Genomic DNA, 9,865 nt, shown 5'->3' with positions numbered 1-9,865 from the left:
CCCTGGTCAAGAAACTAAGATCTAAGTTCCCTCCTAAGCTATACAAGATGATAAAAAAAAAAATCTATTTTATAAACTATAGAGCCAATAATATAATCACAAAATAGAATCACAAAAAAATTCAATCTGAAAGAAATCAGGGAGACAAGAAAAAAGGAACAAAGATTGGGCAAATAAGAAGTAACTGAAAGATGGTAGCTTCAAGCTCAATCATATTGATAATTACATTAACTGTAAATGTAGTAAACACTCCAATCAAAAGGCAAGGAAGGTCAGACTGGATTCAAAAAACAAAAACAAAACTATAGAGTTTCTTGTCTATAAGAAACTCACTTAAATATAAAGAAACATATGGTTAAAAGTAAAAAGATGGGAGAATGTATATTATACAAATAAGAACAAAATGAAAGCCAGAACGCTATATTAAAAATAAAAGACATATCTGCAATTATAGTTGGAGATTTTAGCACTTTTCCCTAAGTAACTGATAGTAAAGCTAGACAGAAAATCAGTAATAATATAGATTTGAAGAACACTATCAACCAATTTGATTTTTTAAATTTTTATTTATTTCTCTTCAGCTGTGCCAGGTCTTCACTGCTGCACAGGCTTTCTTCTAGTTGTGGCAAGCAGGGGCTACTCTCCAGTTGCAGCGCGTGGGCTTCCCTTGTTGCAGAGCACAGGCTATAGGGTGCACAGGCTTCAGTAGTTTTCACTCCTGGGCTCTAGAGCACAGTCTCAATAGTTGTGGCACAAAGGCTTACTATAGAACATACTGTTCTGCAGTATGTGGGATCTTTCCAGATCAGGGATGGAACCTGTGTCTTCTGCATTGGCAGGCAGATTTTTTACTACTGGGCCACAAGGGAAGCCCCACCAATTTGATTTTAGTGACATTTATGGAACACCACCAAACTCCAAACACATTATTCTCAAGTGCACATGGATCTTTACCAAGAAAAACTATGTTCATATTTGTGCTAAATTGCTTTAGTTGTAACTGACTCTTTGTGACCTCATGGACCGAAGCCAGCCAGGCTCTTCTGTCCATGGGATTCTCCAGGCAAGAATAATGGAGTGGGTTGCCATGCCCTCCTCCAGGGGATCTTCCCAACTCAGGGATAGAACACACATTGGTTAAGTCTCCTGCATTGGCAGGCAGGTTCTTTACTGCCCGGGTCCAGCCTCGGCAGGATCCAGGGGGTACCCTCAGGATGAACGGCGTCGGCAAGAGAGAGAAGACACGTGAGACCAGCCTTGATAGGGCCAAATCTGCAAGGGAGAGAGAGAGAAAGGAAGAGAGAGATAGAGAGAGAGTGACCAGACGGGGGGTGAAGAGTCTGGCAATGCTTTATTTTTTACCATAGCTTTTATACCCTAAGTTAGTACATTTCTAAGGGGAAGATAGTTCAACATTACGTTAGCTTGTCCTTCACAAAACCAGGGTGTTTTCTGCATACTTCTTTGTTTATGAGGGTCTTGTACATTATCTTCTGGCTTTGGGGCCTATTAACATTTCATGCAGGTCAGGTGAATGTAAACCTATTTTCCGTTTTTATGGTGACCTTAACTGAAAGGTAACAGTGTCATAGGGAAATAGTACAGAGCAGAATTATATTCTTGTTAATACAAAAATTAATATTTCTGCAAAAGTTGTCAGTTGCATTTATCTAAGAAGTTTACCCCATACAGACTCTGCGGCTTCAGTGAGGTAGCTTTTGCCTAGCACTCCTGACTGACAATTAACAACCATCTCATTGTTACCACACTAGGGCTAAGTTCTTATTTCTCTAGATCTTTAACTATATTAACAATGGTTTCTATAACACAACCTTAGCACATTAAAGGCAAAAATACAGCAAGCATAAACACAGTAAGCAAATCACAACCCAATAACCACCTATAGAATAATTTTTCTTATGTTTTCTAATAGGACTCCTTTATCCCTTAAAAGGGCTCTATATCTATCAGGGCTTTTATATAATCAGGTTCTTTATGCTATTTTATGATTAGGATATTATAAGCAATCATGCATATTAGTACCAAGGGGCATAAATGATTTGGCTAACAACTACCAGCAAAGGGGTTTAAATTAAAACACTCCTTTCACCCTGAATAATCTCATAAAATATTACCACCTGGGAAACTTACTGGTTAAAGTTCTAAATTGATTCTTATTTGGGAAGAGATCGGGGAAGGCCTTCCTGCCTGTGTCAGAGAAATTAGGGAGTAGTCCATTGAGGCAGGCATCAGAAAGACAGATATCATCTTTAAGGTGAGAACCAGGGGCAGCTTTTCAAAATCCCTGAAAACCTGATCTACCTTGCCTGTCAGGCTTTCTCCTCGTGACCTTGTCATGGGTGGGATCTCGTGAGCTGGCCTTTTCAAAAACCCCTGAAAACCTGATCCGCCTTGCCCATCAGGTTTTCTCCTTTAAGGCCTTGTTAGGGGTAGGGTCTTGACTCCCTGCACTTTATTACTAGCGCCAGCTGGGAAGCCCCAAGGTAGACTATAGTCTAGGCCATAAGACAAATCTGAATAAATACAGTTTGGCAGTTTATTACAAAACTAAACTTTCTCTTAATCATACAGTTGGGCAGTCATGCTCCTTGGTATTTATCCAAATGAGGTGAAAACTTATGTCCACACACACACACAAAAAGAAAGCTTATGTCCACACAAAAACTTGCACATAAATGAACATGAGTTTGAGTGAGCTCCGGGAGTTGGTGATGGACAGAGAAGTCTGGCATGCTACAGTCCATGGGGTTGCAAACAATTGGACATGACAGGGCAACTGAACTGAATTGATGCATCTGAAAGGAGTATTTTCAGTGAATATTTCTTTGAAAAGAAAGGAAGTCCAGAGACTTCCCTGGTGGTCCAGTGGTTAAGACTCTACATTCCCAATGAAGGGGGCACAGGTTTGATCCCTGGCCAGAAATTAAGATCCTGCATGCTGCCCAGTGCAGCACAACTCCCCACCACCCACCAAAAAAAAAAAAAGGAAGTCCTAGCGTTATAGTCTAAGTGTTCAGCATAATGAAAATGTGACTTAGAGTTCCTTCAATTAGGGGATTGGCAGATTCCCCTCATCAGACTGATATTTTCATATACTTCATCCACCATCCTGTAATAGGTCACATTTATAATCACACCCAGATCTCTAAACTGAGGAGTGGAGTTATTATTTGAAGTCAGAACAGCTGCCAACAGCTCTACACACCATCAGCTTGTTTCAACTGCTATTGCTGGCCTGCTGGCTATTGTTTGGCTGGCTGTTGTCACCCTGTTGCCCACATGCCAATGCCCACATTGCAGCCAATTAATTATCATGGGGCTCAGCTCCTGCTGACCTCGTCTTTTCTTCAGTTTCATGGCTGCCTGACTGGCCACTACCTCAGCAGCTGCAGTTGCTGCCAATCTCCTCTGAACTGCCAACCTTTAGTTCTCAAAACCCTCTGGACAAAGAGATAATTTTTCTGTTACAACCAGAAGGGATTCCCAAAGCAAGGATTTGAGATGCTGAAGACTCAGGATATCAACTATATCTCAATTAAAAAAAAGACCCTGTATGCTCCTTGACACTACAGATCCCTCTTCAGTGAACATACAGGCTCTCTGAGAGGCTATCAGAAAGTGTCAGGCTTCCTTACCACTACAGATCCATATAGTCCATGCAGTCTAGAAACACCAGCCAAGAGACATTATATAATCAGGAATTCTTCCATAGGAAGATAATAAATAGTATCATCTGTTTCCAGACTTTGTGGACATCCTATATATAGACTGGAACCACTGCCCTGAATGAAATCCAGTTCTGTTCTCCCATCCAGTCCACTTCAGCAGATTCCAGAAGACAATGTATCTTTCAAGGTTTCCTGTCATTCTCACTTATTTCAGAAACCCTCAGGCCATCTGGCAGCTCACATTTGAAGTCTAAATATGGGCCAGGGTCCAGTTCTCACCTTCCAGGACTCCTCGGTTCAGTTGCTCAGTCGGGTCTGACTGTTTGCGACCTCATGGACTGCAGCACACCAGGCTTCTCTGTCACCAACTCCCAGAACTCACTCAAACTCATGTTCATCAAGTTGGTGATGCCATCCAACCATCTCTTCCTCTGTTGTCCCCTTCTCCTCCTGCCTTCAATCTTTCCCAGCACCAGGGTCTTTTCCAATGAGTTAGTTCTTCAAATCAGGTGGCCAGAGTACGGGAGCTTCAGTTTCAGCATCAGTCCTTCCAATGAATATTCAGGACTGATTTCCTTTAGGATTGACTGGTTGGATCTCCTTGCAATCCAAGGGACACTCGAGTCTTCTCCAACACCACAGTTCAAAAGCATCAATTCTTTAGTGCTCAGCCTTTTTATGGTCCAACTCTCACATCCATACATGACCACTGGAAAAACCATAGCTTTCACTAGATGGACCTTTGTCTCTGCTTTTTAATATGCTCTAGGTTGGTTCCAAATAGGAAAAGGAGTACGTCAAGGCTGTATATTGTCACCCTGCTTATTTAACTTACATGCAGAGTACATCATGAGAAATGCTGGGCTGCAAGCACAAGCTGGAATTAAGATTGCCGGGAAAAATATCAATAACCTCAGACATGCAGATGACACCACCCTTAGGGCAGAAAGTGAAGAGGAACTAAAAAGCCTCTGGATGAAAGTGAAAGAGGCAAGTGAAAAAGTTGGCTTAAAGCTCAACATTCAGAAAACTAAGATCATGGCATCTGGTCCCATCACCTCATGGGAAATAGATGGGGAGACAGTGGAAACAGTGTCAGACTTTTATTTTGGGGGGCTCCAAAATCACTGCAGATGGTGACTGCAGCCATGAAATTAAAAGACGCTTACTCCTTGGAAGGAAAGTTATGACCAACCTAGATAGCATATTAAAAAGCAGAGCTATTACTTTGCCAACAAAGGTCTGTCTGGTCAATAGTTTTTCCAGTGGTCATGTATGGATGTGAGAGTTGGACTGTGAAGAAAGCTGAGCACCAAAAAATTAATGCTTTTGAACTGTGGTGTTGGAGAAGACTCTTAAGAGTCCCTTGGACTGCAAGGAGATCCAACCAGTCCATCCTGAAGGAGATAAGTCCTGGGTGTTCACTGGAAGGACTGATGCTGAAACTCCAATACTTTGGCCACCTCATGCGAAGAGTTGACTCATTGGAAAAGACCCTGATGCTGGGAGGGATTGGGGACGGGAGGAGAAGGGGACGACAGAGGATGAGATGGCTGGATGGCATCACTGACTCGCTGGGTATGAGTTTGAGTAAACTCCGGGAGTTTGTGATGGACAGGGAGGCCTGGCGTGCTGGGAGTCATGGGGTTGCAAAGAGTCAGACACGACTGAGCGACTCAACTGAACTGAAGTTGATCATAGCTTTTCTTCCAAGGAGCGTCATTTAATTTTATGGCTGCATAGGCCTCTGCATATCTCATGTTTTAGTACCAACATCCCAGGACCCTTTAAAAAGCCCTGTAGTAATGAGTTGATTGGCTGTAAGCCACAGAATTGTGGCGTTGGAGAAGACTCTTTAGAGTCCCTTGGACTACAAGGGATCAAACCAGGCAATCCTAAAAGAAATCAGTCTTGACCATTCATCAGAAGGAACTGATGCTGAAGCTGAAGCTCCATTAATATTCTGGCTACCTAAGGTGAAGAACTGACTCACTGGAATAGACCCTGATGCTAGGAAAGACTGAAGGCAGAAGGGGATGACAGAGGATGAGATGGTTGGATGGCATCACTGACTCAACGGACATGAGTTTGAGCAAGCTCCAGGAGATGGTGAAGGACAGAGAAGCCTGGCATGCTGCAGTCCATGGGGTCACAGAGTTGGACATGACTGAGCGACTGAACTGAAGCTTCAACTGGAGTCCAGATTCCTATAATGTGCAAGCACCCCACCTACTGGCCTCTTCAGTAACTGCAGACAGCTCTGCATGGTGCAGGGGGTGGGAACTCAGTTGTTGGTAGGGACTTTGCTTTCACTGCATCTGTGTTGGGCTTCCCAGGTGATGCTAGTGGTAAAGAACCTGAATGTCATGTAGGAGACAAAGCTCACATCCTTGGGTTGGTCAGATCCCCTAGAGTAGGAAATGGCAACCCACTCCAGTATCCTTGCCTGGAAAATTCTATGGACAGAGGAGCCTGGTAGGTTTCAGTCCATGGGGTTGCAGAGTCGGAAATGACTGAAGTGACTTAGCACGCAGCTGTGTTGAATGCCTGGTGCGCTGCATTGGACTGGCAAACCCCTAACATAATCATGTGAACAAAATAAAGTACTAATCCCTGACGGGTATAAAAGGTCATTGCTATTGAATCCTCAGTCAGATTATCTTGGCCTACTTACCACACACCCTCCAACTGATCCATCTTCAAGGCTCTCTTCTCTCACTGGAAACACTTCCTCTTCCTTGCATGGTATGTGCTTTCTTCACACCTGGCTACTGCTACTCTCAGAATTCTGGACCAAGGTTGGTCAAGTCTTTTCTTGCTTGTCCCCCTGGGGGTACTGTGCTGGCCCTTGGTGAAAGGACTCAGCATGGTGTACAGAACCGTTCCCATCCCTGACTTCCGTTATTAGACACTGAGCTCTCAGGGAGTTCTATGGCTGTACATAAGAGGTACTCAGTATTGAATACAGATAAATTTTTAGAGAGATCTGAGCTCTTGTCTCACATGTGCCACTAAGCTGCAGTTTTTATCAACCCTAAACCAATAATAAACCCCAGCAGTTCTCAAAATTTTGCCTCGAGAGGTATCTGGCAATATCTGGAGCCATTTTTGGTTGTCCAAATTGGGGGATGCTACTGGCATCCAGAGGGCAGAGGCCAGGGATGCTGCTACACATGCTCCAACACACAGTACAGCTCTCCATAAAGAATTATCTGGCCTCAAATAGTAAGGCTGAGACACCATGATCTAGTTAATAGTCACTTAACAGGGTTTGGGGCTTACTTGATAGCTCAGTTGGTAAAGAATCCGCCTGCAATGCAGGAGACCCCAAATTCGATTCCTGGGTTGGGAAGATCCCCTGGAGAAGGGATAGGCTACCCACTCCAGTATTCTTGGGCTTCCCTTGTGGCTCAACTGGTAAATAATCTGCCTGCAATGTGGGACACCTGGGCTTGATTCCTGGATTGGGAAGATCCCCTGGAGAAGGGAAAGGCTACCCACTTCAGTATTCTGGCCTAGAGAATTCCATGGATTATATAGTCCATGGGGACACAAAGAGTTTGCAATGACTGAATGACTTTCACTTTCACTAACAGGGTTGGGTGACAGTTGAGGATATAACCTGTGAAACATAAAGGCACAAAAAGATGTTGGAAAATCTTCTGCCTTGTGTCCATGTGAAGTACACTGCAGAGGAGCATGAGCTATCATGTGTGCGACTCACTGAACATGTGGATTTCAGCCACACTGCCAGAACCCATCAGCAACAGGTGGGAATTCAGGTCCCTGAAACTAAACAATGAAATGGACAAATTATATGTGGTACATACGATGGGATGCAGCCTTGGAAAAGATTCTGCTACATGCTACAACATGAGTAAACCTGATGACATCATGCTAAGTGCAAAAGGACATATAAACTCTGATGTCACTCATAAGAACTATCTAGTCAAAATCATAGCAGTCATCTGTTGCACTGCAATGTCAATATACTGCCACATGCTTCAACATGAGCAAACCTGAGGACATCAAGCTAAGTGCAAAAGGACAAATAAAGTCTGATTGCACTCATATGAAATATCTGGTCAAAATTACAGCAATCTGTTGTACCACAATGTCAATATACTTAACACTACTGAATCATACACTTAAAACTGATTAAGATGGCAATTTAAATGTTTTTTACCACAATTTTTAAAAACTGAGCTTTGTCATTTATCCAAGTGGCAAAAGTCAATTTGGTTAAGTGTTGGCAAGAGGGCAAGCTAAAAGGTACTTTAAGTGTTGTTCAAACTACAAGTTGTTACAGTGGTTTTGGAGGGTAGTGATGAACAAACTAAAAGTACATAGCCTTTGACCCAACACTCTTAGGAATACTTCCTATAAAACTATCCACACAAATACTCACAAACAATTGTCTCATGTATAAAATATCCACTGCAGCACTATTTAGAATAATAAAATACAAAAACAACCCAAACAGCTACCAATAAGGTACTAGTTAAAATAATCTGCGCTATTTCCATACAATGGGGTACCATGCAGCCGTTAAAAATGAGCTCCAAAGTTATGAGACACTGCAGATAGCGAGCTTCTCCATGTGTGAGGAGAAATGGGAGAGGATGCACAGAGAAATTCTGGAAAGAGAAAAGAAACAAGTCCTAGAAAACATGGATAAAAGGGAAATTTAAATTTTTACTTTATACTATTAGATCTAGTAAGTACATTTGAAAATGAAAACATAAAAGGAAGAAAAATTACCCACTCATTTCTTTTCAAATAGTCTTTAGATCAGTGGTTTTCAAGTCTCTTCAGCATCACCTGCTTGGGAGCTTAAAAAAAACCCCAACTCCCAGAATCCACCAGAGAGCATTAGGATCTGACTCAACTGGTCAGCAGATGGGCCCCAGAGAATCGGTATTTTCAAAAGATACCCAGATAGTCCTAACTTTCAGCCAGTGTAGTGAAATTAGTGATTTATCCAGGGCTTAAGCAAACTGTAAAACATGACAGGAAACATTATATCCTTTGTGATCACATAATCTGTCACATTTTTTTTGAGCCCTTTAAAAAATGTAAAAGCCATTCTGGTCAACTGGATCCAGTCCATGGCCCATTTTGCCAACCACCAGTTTTAGACCACCCAAAGGCTGGACTTATAGCCCGAACAAGATACCATGATACAAGGTATAGTCAGGAAGGTATAGTCCACAATGAGCCTCCTCAGGTCTGAACCCTAGCCCTCCAACTGGCACCCAAGTTGTTCTGTTTTGAGTAGGAGATAGGAGGGCTTTGCATTCAATTAGTAAAACTCCCAAAACACATATAAACCAGTCAGTTTATTATTTTCTAGTAAGATGTAGAACTTTCACCATGCAGACTTTATATGTATGTCAGCATACTTTCTTCCTAGCAGCAGTTACACGGAAAACCAGGTTATCAGGTTACTTGGAACCCAAATAAGGGGAGGCTAACCTTAACTTACACCTCATCTATAAACTTAGGACACGCTTTCCCAACACAGGGACAGCCCAGGACCAGAGAACTTGGAGAGACTGGAGAACTCAACTTTCCTCCTCACTTGCTACTACAGCTCTACAATCAGCCTGCATGGCCCAAGAGCTGTATCTTTACTCACAGGTTTTTTTATTGTTACCTCCACTGATACTGACAGTCAGGTTCTAAAAGGGGCATATGAGTTGCTCCCATGTACCAACTACAAGACACAATAACCCTCTTAGAATGCTCTCCCAACCCCCCTCTAACTCAAGTAATACCAGATAAAATGCTTTGTAAAGATTCTTCTCTCCGTTAGCGTATACTTAGGTTACCTATAAATTCACCTGACTAATTCCTACTGAGGATTGAGGTTTTTCATTATAGATTTCCTTCCTTCACTTTCTTGATCAGTGACTCCCAAACATGTAAGAAGTTAATCAAACTATTTTGTGTCACCACGCTACCAAGACAGAAATACCAAGTGATAAGGGCTTTTCAGATTAAATTTTGTGTTCTAAAATGTAAAAAAACTGAGAAGATACAGTCCTCAGAAGCCAATCAAAAATTATCTTTGAACAATAAAAAAGTTTATGCTTTTAAATTAATAAACATATATTGCAAACATTATGTGATAATAAAAATACAAAAAAACAAAATATCCAGACCCCAGGGTATTA

The sequence above is a fragment of the Odocoileus virginianus genome, chromosome 7 (genome assembly GCF_023699985.2).
Source record: "Odocoileus virginianus isolate 20LAN1187 ecotype Illinois chromosome 7, Ovbor_1.2, whole genome shotgun sequence".
Classification (NCBI taxonomy): Eukaryota; Metazoa; Chordata; class Mammalia; order Artiodactyla; family Cervidae; genus Odocoileus; species Odocoileus virginianus.
This window is presented reverse-complemented; position numbering follows the sequence as displayed.